Here is a 19,355-nt window from a genome sequence, read left to right as displayed (position 1 = left end):
GAAGAAGCCAAAAACTGAAATTTTGATCTAAAATTGATAGTGCATCTTAATCTATCGACAATACCTATTGTTTAAGCAAAATACACACCAAATTGAAATATTTTTTGTGTTGATCCCAAGCGATACCCGGGCAGACGGTAATAACAAAATCCATACCATTTCAATAACAAATACTGTTAAAATAATAGAAATTGTTATGGAATCTTCTTGAAAAATCAATTTTAACATAAGAGTTTAATAACAGTTTATGTTATCATAACAAAATTTGTTATTGGTCTGATATTGGTTGAAAGCCAAACAACTTTGGAATAACATTTTTTGTTATGGAAAAATACCTCCAACTGTTATTGGGATGATCGGATTAGTTGTTAAAATAACAAAAAATAATAACAAAGATTTGTTCGAAGAATAACTTTAGATGTTACTATTCTGTTATTACAATAACAATCGAATAACAGAAAAACCATAACGACGAATTACAAATCTTGTTATAAATAACATAACATGTTATTGGCCTAGTATTTTCAAATATCAAAAAATGTTATTCAAAAGTTATTTCCGTCTGCTCGGGTATTAGAAAATTTATTCAAAAAAGTTACTTTTTCCAGTATATTGAAGAGAGGGTGCGAGAAAGTATTATATATTTTTTTTGTCTAAGAAAACATTGTTCCTAAAATTATAATCCATCATTTAAGAAGTGAACACCCAAAATTCCTCGACATGACTTCAAAATTTGACAGCCTATTACATAAGAAGGCCAACGCAAATTTGATATGAATTAGAGCACAAGAAAATAATAATTGCTGACAATGTGAGTAAACAAAAGATCCACAACAATTTAAAATATCAGGTAAAATAAATTGTTAAACGTTTTCTTCCATATTTAGCACTTTCTAGCAGATAAATCTGAGAATGCCAAATTTTTCATTTGTCATAAAGGATAAATATTTTCTGTGAAAGATTTTGACAGATTTCGACAGATTTTTCTGCAATTTCTAACAACTGTTTTTTCAAGTGAACGCGTTGCATTTAAAATCATTTTTTTTTTCAAGCTTTTTTATTAATTCATATCCTCCCTTGCTGTCCTGATTCATAATTGTTAGATTTTCGTCTGCCAGTTTATTCTACATTTCTTTTCGATACTTGGCATTTTTTTTTATTGTAGCCTGGCAACCTTGCATACCAGTAGAATTTTTCATAGTTTAAAAATAAACAATTATATGCACAGGTGAAAAAATGATAAGTCAACGCTGTCACTTTTTGACGTTCCGAGAAAAATGCGTTTTAATGTTTGACCTTGATAAGCGCACGCAATGTAAACAATAACAAACAAATTTGGTTTGGTTGATCATTATGTGTATTGTACCGAAGTTTGGTTGAATTTAGTTGCCGGAGTCCCGAGTTATAATTACAAATGTTTACGGTAGTCGGGCAAGTACGTGTGTCAAACGCGTTCTGATCTGTAATACCATTGGCCAGTTGTCGCACTTACATCAATTTTCAGGTTGTGTCAAGATAGCACGACTAAAATTGAAATTTCTTTCATATGAAGAGTGACAACAATGCACGGAGTTTTTTCGGTTTTTATTAAATATTTTGAGATTGAAAGCGAATTTTGGGGATCGGTAAAGGTCAAAAGGTGAACCATGATGAGCTGCACAAAATGGCGTTCTTAACTCAATTTGTCCCAAAAATGCACGTGCGACTAGATAGCCCAACAATGACGATGTGATCGTAGGTGGGTCTCGTAGTGTTCAATTATTGAGCTGGAAAGTATTTTCTATAAATGTTTAGGCAACCACAGAAATACTATTCACTTCAAGCAATCTATTTCCATTGCCGGGAAATATGCAACACAAAAAATAACCAAATTTTTATCATCCTCTGTAGAAATCGCCCAAAGGTAGAACCTTTCTCTCCAACGAGTTCGCGCTCGCGCTCGTCCCTCCGAGAGCCGCAGTAATTCGATTTCAATGAAAAATTGCAGTTTAATATTATTACTGGGTTGTGTTGTCGATAGAATATTCAGAGGAGCTGGGTTTCCGTTTTCTTGTCAAATTTTCGTCTCTCCCGAACTCTGTCCTGATGGTCTTCCTCCCGGTGTGTTTAGGGATGTTTATTCAATTTTACCGGACGCTTTTTGTGTGCAATTTCCTTCACTTTTGTGAGGCAACGCCAACGTGCGGCCCGGTGATTTTGTCCTGTTCGAATCGTTGGTGGACTTGTTTCGGTATAAATGTAATGGAAATGGGGCTTTTCTTACACTTTCATTTTACTTTTTTATTTTGCTTATTTATTTTTGACAATTTTTCTGTTCAGCTATTATATGAATTTTTAACATGTTTGTTTTCTAAATTTGACTAGATTTAGTTTCTTAAACTTAACCCACTCTCCCTTACTAACTGCAAGGCTCTTTCAACAGCGCCAGTGTCCTTCAATTGGTTCTGAAAAATGGTAAATTTTCCATTCGAAATGAAGAAAGAAACGGTTGATGCTCACTTGGCTTTACCCCCCCTCCGTTTTCTTCCAGCTTCTATCCTGCCGCTCATTCACGTTCGATTTCGCTTAGAATGTTCTCCTCCTAGAAGTTTTGCTGGTCAGCTTTCCTTTTTACAAGGACAGCACACGACACATTCGCTCTGCCGTCAAGCCAGTCAATGTTGCAACACGAGAGAGAGAGATCGAAAAAAAACTGCTTCGTTTGACTAATTTGTTTCGTGAAATGCGCGCACGTTTTTCCCTCCCCAGAACTTTTAAATGGGGGGAACGGGGGAAAAGAGGAGGAAATTTTTCGGGCAAGTCGGGAAAACTATATGTACAGATGGAGCTAAATAAATTATAACCTACAACGGTCGTATTTTTTATTTCGCGTTCGGTCTGCTCGAAAGAGAGACCCCTGTGGGAAGGTGTGGTCGATTCCTGTACGGAGATATTCTGTTGGTCGGTTTTGAAGCTGAAGGCATTGGCACATACAAGTCAGCGTGGTGCAACCGACCGACCGACCGCCAGGGGGACGGTAAACTAAATTTTTTAACTTGCATACACTTATTGCTGAATTTTTAAAATTTAATTTTCATGTTGACGTAATTTTATCTTGCTCGGGTTTGTTACCACTAGGGGATGATTTTTTTCTTTTGGGGAAATATGTGTTTGAAGTGATTGAGGGAATTAAAAAGGAAAATAAGAGAAAATTTTCGTTTACCAAACGGAAAAAATGCAAACACACGTCAAGAAACCAAATTATAAAAAGGGATGTTTAAAAAACGTTATATACACAGCAAAAAATCCGATGGTAAAATCGCATGCAAAAGCATGCACATCACCTTCGTCAAAAAAGACACTTAATATTACACGCTGCATGTACAATTTTTGTAAACACCAAAAAAAAGTTGCAACAGACGGGACTCAAACCAAGCACCTACAGTAAGGACTGGCGCCTTAGCCCGCTCGGCCATCAGACCGATAAAAAATGGAAAGGATAAACGTATATGTGAGCTTGACATTTCGATAAAGTAGGTTTCCCATACTGATGGGCTACATATTTCATGGTGTAATATTACACAGAATTTCATAGAATAATGCAAAATTTATTTTACACCCAGGCCTTTTACACGCAGCTGGATTACTACTTTATTTGCTGTGTAATCAATTTACATTGCATTGATATGTTTATATTTTTCATTTGATGGGGTTGTAAAATCTTCAACAATTTGGGCGTGTTAGAAAGCTCATTTGATCGAAAAAAAGTGTACACCAAAAATTCCGAGTCAAGAGAATCGTTCCCTCAAAATTTATTGAGGGCTCAGCGCCAAAATCGAGAGAATAATGCTACCAACTCACACCACCATAACAAAGAGTTCATTTGTTAATTGAAACAATAAATCTCCAACAAGTGTCATACATCGAAATCTGACCACTCCTGTTCACCAAGCTATGGTGGCCGAGACAGATAAGTCATTGTGTTATATGTCAAAGGTCTCCGGTTCGATTTTCGTAGACGACACTTTTGGTTTTTTGTTTTGACGGATGAATTATTTTTTGCATAGTTACATACATACATACATACAGCAATTCCCCACGCAAACAGCACGATTCGAAGAAAAAGTTCTCCGATCGGGCTCAATTTTTTCCGGGGAATCCTAGGCTGAAATAATTAGACCCGTATTTTTGGCAAAAAAAAAACAATTTTCGCCGATTGAGTGGTAATAACCTGAGACAGGGTTACCAGATTCTTCAATGTTTTGGACTCGTTGAAAGGTCTTTCGATTACCTATCCAACGATGTGTAACATGAGTGTTTTTGAATCAGTTACTGGCCATTTATCTAACATCCGGATTTATGATAAAACACATTTTTATGCATAACTTTTGAACTATTTATCGAAACTTCAATTTGTATAAATCTCGATCTATGGGAGCCTGTTGGTCATATAATACATACACACAGAAATTGGCTCAGTTTTCGATTCTTAGTCGATATGTTTACATGAAAGTGGATCTACGAAGTTTTTATGAAAAGTTCATTTTCGAGCAGGATTATAGCCTCACCTCAGTGACGAATGAAAACATGTTTTGCCACTCTATTGAAAATTAAAATATTTGGAATAACCAATAATTGGCATTGATCACCCTAGCGGCCGAATTAATTAATAAAATATCAAATTATTTGGACAATTTTTGGACCAATTAATAATTAAAAGTTTCAACTCTCATGTGAAATTGCTGAGTGAAACAATAATTAACATGGAAGTGTAAAATGTGGTCGTGAATCGTGTGTGTCGATTGTGGGCAGTGGGGCAACGCGATTGCTTGACAGGATCAATCGTGTTAATTGTGTTTCCTGCTTCAGTTGATTGCGGGCGGCGAAGCCACGCGCTTTCCTATCAAAACAATAATTCTTGAGCATGTCTTGAGTGTAATTTTTGTTGAGTAATTGGTGTGTTTTTGTGCTTTTGTAATCTTAATTAATTGTTTTGTGATTTTAAAAGCCCTTCCTATATCATCGTTGATCGGAAGGCACGGCGTCGTGTAAATAGTGTATATATTTTTCGAATAAGGTGTTAAATTTTCGCGGTGAAAAGACACGCTGACATCTTGGAGTAGAGTTAATAATGGAGCAAAATTTTCATATTGAACATTTCGGCACACAAATGGATGCTTTTAGTTTTAAGTACTTTTTAGTACTGTTTTAGGCGATTAAAAGTAAGCCGTTTTGTCTTATCTGATCTATATTCTTTAAAGACCCTTCCGCTTTTAATAAAACGATTCTAAAGTCAGAGAACATTCGTGTTTATTATAACTTCATCCTCGGAATATTCTCCGCCAAAAATGCACTTCTCACCATCGCGATAAATCACCACTTCTGTGGCTCGATTCCGCACACGAGCTGCCTCAAGCTCAGGTGTGCAGTTTCCGCTATCATCGCCAAGGTAAACATCGAGAGCACACGTGGAAAAATAACACACACGGCCTGCTTTTGCACTTCTCTAGTCCTTTACAGCGGAGAGCCAAAACCTGGCGGCATGTTTATCCTTGGAGGAATAAATCGACAATGTTCGGTACGTGGAAAAAACAGCGGAAAGAAAAGTGGAAAAATCACTGCTGAAGTTGTGATTTTTTTTTCGCCCGATAGGCTGCGCGGAAATTTTCGTCCCCAAAGAGAATCGCCGAGCTTCGGCCAAAGAAACTAATCCTTTGAAATTCTATTTGTCCGAGCTGTCCAAGCGGGGCGCGTAAATATATTCGACTGTGTGTGTGCATCGCTAGTAGCTGTACATAAATGCAGCGTCCGCGGATCGATGTCCAAAGTCCTGCTTTTCAGGCCCCGTTCTTCAAATATTAGAAAAACTGGCGAGCTAGAAAGATAGGGTGCTCACTAGCGTTGCTGTCACAGCGGTGGATATTGGAATCTAGACCGCTTCTTGCATCCGAGCGAATGAGATATTGAATGAAAACATACATCATAGACAAGAAGAATCTCAAATATACGTTTTGTTTGGAAGAGCAATTCAACTTTGTTTTTTCGCCATATGATCTCACATGTTTACAATAATTACACAACATGTTTTAGAAATCTTAAAAAAATACGGTTGGTTACAGAAATTGTGCAGAATTTACATATTCTGCAAATATTTTAAAATTTCAAAAATAATTTATAATTTCCGAGCATGATTTCGGTTCGGTTGAAAATTAAGGTGGTTCACGATTAGGTTGATTGAAAATCTAACTATTCAGGAATATTCTTGAGATTTTTTTTCTTCAAAAAAATTGTTGGTCTTCCTAGACATCCAAATTGTATTTCTTAATCTACGCCTTCTACGAGCAAATTTATAGAAAGCATCTGAGCAAACCTTAAAAAAACAATTTCTTGAACGTGGCATTGCAGGGCTAAGTTTTAGAGAAAAGTGATATTGATGCTCTAAAAAACAAACATTTTTATTTATTTTTTTTGACAAGTCAATTGGGACATAAGGGTAAAAAAATACAGGCATTTTAAGGTTAAAAAGATGCAAATTAAAAACTCAAATATCTCGAAAAGGCGCAAGCCAAGTTTTGAGCGCCAGGTTGCATTTGATAGAGGAGATCCAGCACTACATACGCTGAAAAAAATCTCAGATGTGATTTTCTTTAAACTTGAAAAAGTCTTATTTTCAAGGGAAAACCATATGGGACCACCCTAACGAAATTCGAAAATTGTACAAATATATGTTTTTCCATGTAATTTAGACCGCTGAATCTGAATTTGCCATCAGAATTGAGCCAATGTGTCGAAAAATTTATTTGACTTGACTCAAATAAAAACAGAAATTGATTTTGAATTTTTATTTAAATTTTTATCTACTTTCGGTCCGCAAAAAAAAAACAAAAAATGGCTGTAGAGGGTTAATTTATAAGTGTAACACTTTAGGAAGGTGAGCAACTCTCTACGAAATCGGCCGATTTCGACCATTTTTATTTTTTGTATTTTTTTATTAGACTCAAACTTTGTGGGGGCCTTCCCTGTGACCAAATAAGCTATTTTGTGTCATTGGTTCACCCATACAAGTCTCCATACAATTTTGGCTGCTGTCCATACAAAAATGGTATGTAAATATTCAAACAGCTGTAACTTTTGAGTGAATTTTCTGATCAATTTGGTGTCTTCGGCAAAGTTGTAGGTATTGTTGAGGACAATTGAGAAAAAAATAGGTACACGGAAAAAAAAATTTGCAGATTTTTTTATCAACTTTTTTTTCACTAAAACTCAATTTCCCAAAATACATATTTTTTTATTTTCGAGATTTTTTGATATGTTTTAGGGGACTAAAATCCGCAACTTTTGAGCTATAGAAAAACATGGTCAAAAAATCTACCGCCAAGTTATAAATTTTTGAAAAATAGTGATTTTTGGAAAAAAAAATCCAAATTTCATGCAAAAACAAATTTGAAGTTATTTTTTAATGCAAAATTGAATTTGCAATCGAAAACTACTTTACATTTTTTTATAAAGGGCTCCGTTTTCAAGATATAGCCACCGAAAGTTTGATTTTAGCAAAATATTTGCAGTTTTTCGATTTTTAAAAATAGTGACCATGAGCGACCATTTCTGAAAATATTTGTTTTGAATTTTCTGAATAGTTCAGAAAATGTGCTATAAAATTGTCTAAGAGACATTGTAGATTGGACCTCGGGTTGCTGAGATACAGCCGCTTTAAGAAAAAGAAACACGAAAATTGAAGTTTTCTAAGTCTCACCAAAACAACCCACCATTTTCTAATGTCGATATCTCAGCAACTAATGGTCCGATTTTCAATGTTAAAACATGAAACATTCGTGAAATTTTCCGATCTTTTCGAAAAAAATATTTTGAAAAAAAAATAAATCAAGACTAACATTTTAAAAAAGCCAAACATTGAATATTACGCCCATTTAACTTGGCGGCAGATTTTTTGACCATGTTTTTCTATAGCTCAAAAGTTGCGGATTTTAGTCCCCTAAAACATATCAAAATATCTCGAAAATCAAAAAATACGTATTTTGGGAAATTGAGTTTTAGTGAAAAAAAAGTTGATAAAAAAATCTGCAAATTTTTTTTTCCGTGTACCTATTTTTTTCTCAATTGTCCTCAACAATACCTACAACTTTGCCGAAGACACCAAATTGATCAGAAAATTCACTCAAAAGTTACAGCTGTTTGAATATTTACATACCATTTTTGTATGGACAGCAGCCAAAATTGTATGGAGACTTGTATGGGTGAACCATTGACGCAAAATAGCTCATTTGGTCATAGGGAAGGCCCCCACAAAGTTTGAGTCAAATAAAAAAATACAAATAAAATCCATTTCCGGTTTTGGTAGAGAATTGCTCAGGTTATTTATTTTGAGAACTGGAACCGATTGTTCTCTTAAGATATGCAAAGGAATGTTCGTTCATCTGTCCAAGCTGATCTGACATGATTTTTTAGAAAAGCCTTTTGTCTTGAAAGGTAACTATTTGAACTTTGAACAATCTATGTTGTATCAATTCCGTTTGATTTCAAATGAAAGGCCAAATCGATTTCTCTCGGTTGTCACATGAAATGCAGGTAGCAAGCATTTCCATTACGTATTCATCACTCAAAGAGGTACCTTTCTATGATGTGTGAGCGTTTCTAGCCGAGGCTCTGAGGCTGCGAATTTAGGCTCCGTAAAACAAACATTCCGCAAACTTATTTGAAAGCTCGAAATGCAAAATCCGTCGAGCGCCCGCACCACCTGCCAAAAACTCAATAAAAATAGCAAATGCTATTCGAATTGTAGACATTCGGCCGAAAAACGAAACAAAAGATCACAAACACACACACACACATCCGTGAGCGAGGACTCCGTCCTAGTTCTAAGCCAAGTCCTGATGGGTTCCCGTGCCTTAGAAGATATGATGTGTACAATTTAAGCAATTATTTATTCATTGAAACGACGCAGCAGCTGGGGACGCACAAACACAGAGAGACATCACAGCGAGACTACGGAAAAACCGGAGAGAAAAGAATCAATCATAGGCCTTCGAGATCCGAAACAAACTCGGGCTCGCACACAAAAACGCACCACCCGCCTTGATGTGCCTTGTGTCCAATGTCCGGGCCATCTACAGCTGGGGACACGACGACGACCATCAGCAGCATGTTGACCGGCCACAGCCTTGGTCGTCGTCCAGCAGACGATGTTTTGTGCTGCCTTCCGCTGGTTTTCCAAAAGAGGCGTAAGGCCAAAGCCTTTCGGAACCTGGTCTTCCGAGCGACGGGGACTGGCGGGTTGGGTTCTCCGGAAAGATGGAAACTAAAATCAATTTGTCCATCGAAAAATAACACATCTCCGTGTATCGAATTGGGAGGGAGGACCTCACGAGTGACCGTCGTCGTCGATGACCGCGTGCAAGGGAGTAGGGTGGTACGTACCACCCACCCAAAACGTTCAGAAAAAGCGACCAAAAGGCGCCCCCGGACGGGCTTTCTCCGGGTGGGGTGGAAAACGGCTGACCGTTTCCTCACGGACGGATTAGGCACTGTGAGATTGAATGTTAAGCTTGATGTCATTTAAAATAAATTTTTGGCCGAAGTTTCCTTTATGAATACTTTGCATATCCGCGTAGAAATTATTTTCTTGCCCTGTCACTCTCGAATGACGAACTGGCCTAGGGATCATCCATAAAAACGTGGATTTTTTAAAACTTAATACCTCTTTTAAATAACTTTCTAAAATCGAATAGAATCCTTACAAAACCCACCCATTTTGCAATCTTCCAAACTTAAGTTGAAATCGTTTTTTTGTATAACCTTTGAAGTACTTAACTAAGTTTCATAATTTTCAATAGCGACCCCTAGGCGGATCGAATGAGGCCAAAACGGACAAAATCGGTGCAACCAATGTCGAGATAATCGAGTGAAATTTTTTTGATCCATCCCACCACATATACACAGACAATTGATTCTGAGTCGATATGTATAATTGAAGGTAGGTCAAAACGGTATTTTGTGAAATTTTTAGTTTTTAGCATAATAACCCCTAATGAAGTGAATAAGCATACCAAATTTCGCTTTGTTTGACGTCCACATTTTAGTATTTTTGAAAAAAAATACGGAATTTTGTGCATGTTTTACATATCAAAACTATAAAAAAACAAAGCATGCAAAATATCGCTTCGTTTCATACCAATATTGCAAATTATGAAAATTTGACCAATTGAAAAAATACGGTATTGTGTGAAAATTTTAGTTTTTGACAAACAAAAATAAACTCTAATACCAAGGATACCTCTTGGTTTTTCTGAATGTCTGTAAACAAGTCTGTGTATGTCTGTGAATTCGTCTAAAATTCAAATAAATTAACTTATAGTCATGGAAATCCCACAGAAATTGCGTTTTGAAGCATTTGAAGACCAACAAAATTAGTTTCGGTTGATATTTTAATAAAATATCAATTTAATGATGTTTTTAAAAGTCTGTACACCTCAAAAAAAATTTGAAACAAGCTGAAATATGAAATATTATTCAAAAAAAAAGCTTTATTTGGAAGATTGCCAAACATGAAGTTTTTGTGGCTCGGGTCAATTTCAAAATTCTAAAATCAGGCATAACTTTTGAAAAGGTCTAAAATAGATAATTTTCATTATTTCATAGTTTAGATCAAACAGATACATATCTGGCTGCATTCCCAAAAGAGTTTTTCTGATGAGATTTTTTTTAAAGAATTTATTTTCAAACTTGTGTGGAACGTTTCAACATGTTCCCTTTCAAATTTTTTATCTTTTGAATATTATATTAAGAAATGAATATTGATTTATCGAGTCTTCAGTATTTAAATGTTTATTGCAATGAAAAATCCAGTTGAGACAACGTTTAAAGAAACAAATTCGTTAAACATATGTTTTTGTAAAAACCTCAAAAATTAATTTGAAAATAAGTGCTTAAAAAGAGGTAAATGAAATACAAGTAAAATTATAAAAAAAAAACAAAATTAATCAAGAGTTATAACATAATTTTCAAAAAAGTATGCTTAGAATCTCCGATTTTTCTCGACATTTTGACAAAAAAATCACAAATTACGGCGTTTTCTTGACTTTCCCGATTTCCCGACTTGAGAAGCCACCCTGTAAATAGAAAATTTTCAAAATTTGGAAACAGATCAGATCAGATAAGAATTATACAATAGTTGTTATACTTTTCGCTGGTAGTGGCAATTTTATGGATTTTGAAAAATGAGCATATATTTGAGTTTTTAGATTGTTTCAATTACGAGCAGTCCTTATAAAAAATAAACTTTGTTTGATAATTGAAGGTAGGTCAACTTACAAAGTTCAATTTTTGAAGGATTTTATAGCCTTTTATCATTGACCAAATAAATACTAAAATTTTCAGAATTTGTAATACGAAGCGAAATTTAGAATGCTTTTCATTTTACCAGTTTTTTTAATGCAGAAATTTACAAATAATGCCGTATTTTCGAAAATACGAAAATCGTTATTTCATAATTTGCAATATCAGTATTAAACGGAGCATAATTTTGTATGCATTTTTGCTTTATTAAAGTTTTTTTTTGTTTAAACTAAAATTTTCACAAAATACCATAATTTTTTAGAAAATTTCATAAAATACAGTCGACTCTCTGGAAATCGATCTTCTCGATATCAATATTGCTCCACTGCCCACCATTGAAAAAACGGCTAATATCCACTTTTGGCAAAAACGAGATATTAGCACCAGGTGGTAGAGGACGTTCCAACGCATCTTCTGGAACTTGAATTTTACTGAAATAGTGTCTAGACTTGGCTGCCGATGCGAAAAACCAAACGGCTAATATGCCATTCTTATGGGAAATTACCTTGACGGAGATTTTGTGTCAAACACTAAAACGCGTTTTTCTCGGAATACTTGATTTGGCATAATAGCCGAATTTTCAATTATGGGCAGTCCAGCTGTCAAAAACTTTGTTTTTGATCTATAATTTGTTTTTTGATCTATAATTTGTTTTTTGATCTATAATTTGTTACCTCTCACTCTCGACGAACCCTTTAATATCGACAAGGAGAGAGTCCACTGCGAAATTTTGTATCTTTTTTTCACTTTATTGAAGTTAAGAAAAATACTAAAATTTTAACAAAATAACGAATTTTTCGAAAACGCTAATTTTTTCTAAATTTGCATACTTTACATACTTTTTACGAAGCGAAATTTTGTATACTTTTTCACTTTATCAGAATTTTTGAGAAATACTAAACTTTCATTAAAATACCGTATTTAAAAAAAAAATACTAAAATTTTCATAATTTGTAATATAGGTATCAAACGAAGTGATTTTTTATGCTTTTTCATTTCATTAGAGTTTCTCAAAAAATACTAAAATTTTCACAAAATAACGCATTTTTCGAAAACCATCAAATTTTCTTATTTTGCATTATGGGTAACCAAGCAAACCTTTGAATGCTTTGTATTCATCTATTTTTTTGACTCAAATTTTCACAAAATACCGTATTTTGTAGAAAAAAAAAACAAAAAAATCATAAATAAGAAAATGGGTTGACAATTTTAGAATATTTGAAAAAATACGGTATTTTGTGAAAATTTTAGTTTTTAACATAATAACCATAATTTGCAATATGGATGTCTAACGGTGCAAAATTTTGTATCTTTTTTGACTTTATTGATGTAAAGAAAAAAACTACAATTATCACAAAATAACGTATTTTTCGAAAACACTTAAATTTTCTAAATTTGCATTATTAATATTAAACGAAGCAAAAATTTGTACTAAACTTTCATTAAAAAACCGTATTTTAAAAATATACTAAAATTTTCATAATTTGTAATATGGGCATCAAACGAATAAATTTTTTAAGCTTTTTCATTTTATTAGGGTATCCAAGCAAAACTTTGAATGCTTTGTATTCATCTATTTTTTTGACTCAAACTTTCACAAAATACCGCATTTTGTTGGAAAAAAATCATAAATAACAAAATGGATTGACAATTTTAGAATATTTGAAAAATACGGTATTTTGTGAAATTTTTAGTTTTTAGCATAATAACCCCTAATGAAGTGAATAAGCATACCAAATTTCGCTTTGTTTGACGTCCACATTTTAGTATTTTTGAAAAAAAATACGGAATTTTGTGCATGTTTTACATATCAAAACTATAAAAAAACAAAGCATGCAAAATATCGCTTCGTTTCATACCAATATTGCAAATTATGAAAATTTGACCAATTGAAAAAATACGGTATTGTGTGAAAATTTTAGTTTTTGACAAACAAAAATAAACTCTAATACCAAGGATACCTCTTGGTTTTTCTGAATGTCTGTAAACAAGTCTGTGTATGTCTGTGAATTCGTCTAAAATTCAAATAAATTAACTTATAGTCATGGAAATCCCACAGAAATTGCGTTTTGAAGCATTTGAAGACCAACAAAATTAGTTTCGGTTGATATTTTAATAAAATATCAATTTAATGATGTTTTTAAAAGTCTGTACACCTCAAAAAAAATTTGAAACAAGCTGAAATATGAAATATTATTCAAAAAAAAAGCTTTATTTGGAAGATTGCCAAACATGAAGTTTTTGTGGCTCGGGTCAATTTCAAAATTCTAAAATCAGGCATAACTTTTGAAAAGGTCTAAAATAGATAATTTTCATTATTTCATAGTTTAGATCAAACAGATACATATCTGGCTGCATTCCCAAAAGAGTTTTTCTGATGAGATTTTTTTTAAAGAATTTATTTTCAAACTTGTGTGGAACGTTTCAACATGTTCCCTTTCAAATTTTTTATCTTTTGAATATTATATTAAGAAATGAATATTGATTTATCGAGTCTACAGTATTTAAATGTTTATTGCAATGAAAAATCCAGTTGAGACAACGTTTAAAGAAACAAATTCGTTAAACATATGTTTTTGTAAAAACCTCAAAAATTAATTTGAAAATAAGTGCTAAAAAAGAGGTAAATGAAATACAAGTAAAATTATAAAAAAAAACAAAATTAATCAAGAGTTATAACATAATTTTCAAAAAAGTATGCTTAGAATCTCCGATTTTTCTCGACATTTTGACAAAAAAATCACAAATTACGGCGTTTTCTTGACTTTCCCGATTTCCCGACTTGAGAAGCCACCCTGTAAATAGAAAATTTTCAAAATTTGGAAACAGATCAGATCAGATAAGAATTATACAATAGTTGTTATACTTTTCGCTGGTAGTGGCAATTTTATGGATTTTGAAAAATGAGCATATATTTGAGTTTTTAGATTGTTTCAATTACGAGCAGTCCTTATAAAAAATAAACTTTGTTTGATAATTTGTAGTTCATATTTTTTTAAAGATGTTTGATATTCATTTATGTGAGTTTTTGAACAAAAAAAATTGTTTTTAAACGTAGGCGTTAAGCTTTTTATAGATTGTAAAAATGTTTCGTCGTTTCCAAGAAATCGACGATATAAAAAGCGAAATGCCTTCGCCTACACATGATTTTTTTTGGGAGGGTTTAATATTACCTTTCTTATGATGTTATTTTACCTCAATTTAGACTAAAAATGTGTGAAAAGTGGTAAAATTACACATTTTCAGGGATAAAATTACACACTTCTTCTGACATAAAAGATGTTCCCTTTCTTAGATGTAATAAAACTATGATTTGTTTTACTGTGTAAAAAAAAAGTTTCTCTGTATTCATTCAAATATGAACAGTTCTTTAAAAACATAGATATAATCATCAGATTTTTAACCTTCTTTTGCTTATTTTTGATAGTATTAAAACTGTAAAGGTGTATGAAGCAACGTGATATTATTTGCCTTTTTTTTAAATCAAGCATCAGGAAATTTGAAATTTAGCTTTAACGGTTTTTAAAAAATAAGTGAGTATGAACAGATGACCTCTTTTCTATTTTATTTAATTTTGCCTTAATATCAAATGTAATTTTATTGCGGTTTGAAAAAATATTTCGTAAAATTTGCCAGTTTTAAACTTTTTAGGCATTTTTTCGGGTTGAATAAAATCATTAAATTTTTAAAATACAGTGGTCAAACAAATAACATTGTTTTTTTTTGTTTTGTATAACAATTTAATCTATAAATAATAATAAAACCTTTATCTGTAATATGTCTGCATTAATACCAATTTGTTCAAAATTAATGAGGGAAATGAAGTTCTTAAAAACTCTCCTTAATCAAATATATTTTTCAAATATTATTAATTTTGGGTAGTCGAATGAAGTTTCTCCAAGGCTTATTTTAAGTTGTTGTTTATTGGATTTAAGTGACTTTAACCGAAATTTGCTGCATACAAATCCAAAAAATCAAAACAAGATTGACCATAGTAAAATTTGGTCAAAATTCATAAAATTGCACCATTGTGTTCTTCGCGATGCTCTGGCCCCAATCTCCCATTCCTTATACCCCCTGCACCCATTGGTATAATATTTGTTTGCACACATACATATCGTTCAACATTGCATTTCTAGTTTTCTCTTGTTGATAATAACGATGGCGATGGTGAAATATCTAGGGGAACTATACCCTTTCTCAGCCTATTTCTATTATCGGCCTATCAGCACTTTGATCCTGAATTACAGCTTATATAAAGTGTTTTTGACTGTTCCAAAGTAATAAATAGCTCAAATAAAAGTGAGCAAGCAACTCTCCATTGTTGAAACATCTGAAAATGTTGATTTAATAGCAGAAACGGCAAAAGTGATGAGAATTGGTCGAACGGCTTAGTGTGATTAAAATGGGTATATTTCCCCTACCTCTCCCATCAGCAGTAGGAGAAAGAGGAAAAAGGCTTTTCCCTGGCCACGACGACGAAATCGACCAAGTCGACTGCCAGGGCACGGCTTTTCCGTTTTTCAGAGTTCTATTTAGGCATCAGAACTAAAATCTACCGCCTCCACCCACCCACCACTGCAAGTGAGTAAACACACGAAACAATAAATCCTCGAATTTCGAACCCGGGGAGAACCGCTGGGGTTCCAATTTCCATTTCCAATCCAACGACGACGAGCTGGCCAGGGAACGTCCTTTTGCGGGCATCGTCTCTCGATGTTGATCCTGGCCCTGGACGATGCGACGATGCGGTGCGCTTTGCGTTCTTTTCGGGCTCGATTCGTTTTCTCCATTTTAAAATATAATACAATAACAAAACAGGCAAAAAGGTTGCGAGCTGGGAATCGTTTCCGGAGCCTGGATACTGCTCAGGATGTCAAACAGAGGACGGTGACGGTTGACGATTGTTACGTCAACGGAGTTGAGCTTTGAAGAACTGTGTTCTTGAGGCTGGTGCAATCTCTAATGGGCTCAATTTGTGCCTGCTTAAAAATGTCAGACCAGTATGATTTGCACCGGTAGTGGAGTTGATGATTGCGGACAAAAAAAAATTGCGAATATTTTGCAAATATTTGAAACCAAGCTAAAAATAATTTCAAATGGTTCACTAATCAGTGCAACTAGCTATACTGATTGAAAAAGCATCTGTCACACCAGCTCGTTAGACAGTCGTCATCATCGGCAGGCTAATAAATTTCCACTGTTCATACCCAATCATCAAATATTTACAGCAATATTATAATTAAAATTGCCATTCCATGCTCACTGTCTGGCCGGCAATAGTGCCACATCGATTGTCGTCTGGCTATTTAGTGCATAGACAACCATATTGCACTGGCAGCAAGTGAAGTGTCTGAATTGGCCTACATAAGCTAGCACTAAAACACTCGTCCTCTACCAACTTTCCCTCGAAACCAGGACAAACCCCCCCTCCAGATTTCACCGGTAATTCAATCAGGTGTGCCGGCGTGCATTGATCTATTACGGCCAGTCCCCGCGCTCAATGACAATCATTTGACAGACGTCACACCTTCCCAACATGATGGTGGTGGTGGCGGCGACGGCTGTGTGTCATGTGTTTTGTATAAATTATGGCAATAAACGATTATAATTATCCCGGGCTGGTCGGCTCACTCTCCGGTTGTCCAAAAGTGGTCAACTACATTATTATATTGTGTATATTAGGGGATAGTGATTGGCAGCTGCTGTGAATGGATGAAATGCGAGAAAGTCTGGTACCACTTTGACGAGTAGATGATTTGCATAATTTTGTACTGAACAATTCACTAGAACAGTGGTTCTCCACTTGTTTCGTTCTGTTCTCCTCTTGGCATGTTTCTAGAACTTCAATTCCCCACCTTCATTTAGAAACAAATTCGAATCAATTCAGAAAAAGTGAAGTTTAAGATCTTATTCGTTATAACTTTCTTCTGCGACTACATTTTCTTCCTTTATGTGTTTAAGGTGTTTGCTACTATTTCTTTACCATTTGTTCAAGATAAAATCTTAAGGAAAAAACCAATTGCGTGTCTAACTTAGCAAAGAAATTCACATTTATACAAAAATTATTGTGATATTAGGGTGCCCAAAATATGGGACTATTTTTCAAAACCTCCCTCCACAAGCTGATTATTGTTCCTAGACCTATTTTAGGAGAGCAATTCTCTGAGATTTCGGTCATTCGATTTTTTTGTATTTTTTAATCCTGCTGAAACTTTTTTGGTGCCTTCGGTATGCCCAAAGAAGTCATTTTGCATCATTAGTTTGTCCATATAATTTGGCAGCTGTCCATACAAAAATGATATGTGAAAATTCAAAAATCTGTTTCTTTTGAAGGAATTTTTTGATCGATTTGGTGTCTTCGGCAAAGTTGTAGGTATGGATATGGACTACACTGAAAAAAATGATACACGGTAAAAAAAATTTGGTGATTTTTAATTTAACTTTTTGTCACTAAAACTTGATTTGCAAAAAAAACTATATTTAATTTTTTTTATTTTTTGATATGTTTTAGAGAACATAAAATGCCAACTTTTCAGAAATTTCCAGAATGGGCAATTCTTTGACCAAGTTATGATTTTTTGAATCAATACTGATTTTTTCAAAAAATCGAAATATTGATCGCAAAATTTTTTCAACTTCATTTTTCGATGTAAAATCGAATTTGCAATCAAAAAGTACTTCAGTGAATTTTTGATAAACTGCACCGTTTTCAAGTTATAACCATTTTTAGGTAACTATTTTGAAAATAGTCGCAGTTTTTCATTTTTTTTAAATTAGTGCCCATGTTTGCCCACCATTGAAAAAAATTTTTTGAAGAGCTGAGAAAATTCTCTATATTTTGCTTTCTCGAACTTTGTTGATACGACCCATAGTTGCTGAGATATTGCCATGCAAACGTTAAAAAAACAGGAAAATTCATGTTTTCTAAGTCTCACCCAAACAATCCAACATTTTCTATTGTCGATATCTCAGCAACTATAAATCCGATTTACAACGTTAAAACATGAAACATTTGTGAAATTTTCCGATCTTTCCGAAAAAAATATTTTCAAAAATTTTAAATCAAGACTAACATTTTAAATGGGCGTAATATTGAATGTTTGGCCCGTTTGAAATGTTAGTCCTGATTTAAAATTTTTGAAAGTATTTTTTCCGAAAAGATCGAAAAATTTCACGAATGTTTTATGTTTTAACATTGAAATTGGATTTATAGTTGCTGAGATATCGACATGAGAAAATGGTGGGTTGTTTGGGTGAGACTTAGAAAACATGAATTTTCCTGTTTTTTAACGTTTGCATGGCAATATCTCAGCAACTATGGGCCGTATCAACAAAGTTCGAGAAAGCAAAATATAGAGAATTTTCTCAGCTTTTCAAAAATATTTTTTTCAAAGGTGGGCAAACATTGGCACTATTTTTAAAAAATGAAAAACTGCAACTTTTTTTCAAAAAAGTTACCTAAAAATGGTTATAACTTGAAAACGGTGCAGTTTATCAAAAATTGACTTCAGTACTTTTTGATTGCAAATTCGATTTTACATCGAAAAATGAAGTTGAAAAAATTTTGCGACCAATATTTCGATTTTTTGAAAAAATCAGTATTGATTCAAAAAATCATAACTTGGTCAAAGATTTTTTGCCCATTCTGGAAATTTCTGAAAAGTTGGCATTTTATGTCCTCTAAAATATATCAAAAAATAAAAAAAAAATTAAATAGTGTTTTTTGCAAATAAAGTTTTAGTGACAAAAAGTTAAATTAAAAATCACCAATTTTTTTAACCGTGTATCATTTTTTTTCAGTGTAGTCCATATCCATACCTACAACTTTGCCGAAGACACCAAATCGATCAAAAAATTCCTTCAAAAGATACAGATTTTTGAATTTTCACATATCATTTTTGTATGGACAGCTGCCAAATTTATATGGAAAATTATATGGACAAACTAATGATGCAAAATGGCTTCTTTGGGCATACCGAAGGCACCAAAAAAGTTTCAGCCGGATTAAAAAATACAAAAAT

General features: G+C 33.6%; 1 protein-coding gene across 1 annotated transcript in view; it reads right to left on the bottom strand.

Annotated features, from left to right (window-relative positions):
• The window catches only part of LOC120412873 (protein bric-a-brac 1-like), a 65,882-nt gene that overhangs the window by 18,789 nt on the left and 27,738 nt on the right, over window positions 1-19,355 (bottom strand). The gene's annotated exons all lie outside the window — the stretch shown is intronic.

The sequence above is a fragment of the Culex pipiens genome, chromosome 3, assembly GCF_016801865.2.
Source record: "Culex pipiens pallens isolate TS chromosome 3, TS_CPP_V2, whole genome shotgun sequence".
In the NCBI taxonomy this organism is placed as follows: Eukaryota; Metazoa; Arthropoda; class Insecta; order Diptera; family Culicidae; genus Culex; species Culex pipiens.
Note: the sequence above shows the minus strand (reverse complement) of the source record. Positions and strands in the feature narration are given on the sequence as shown.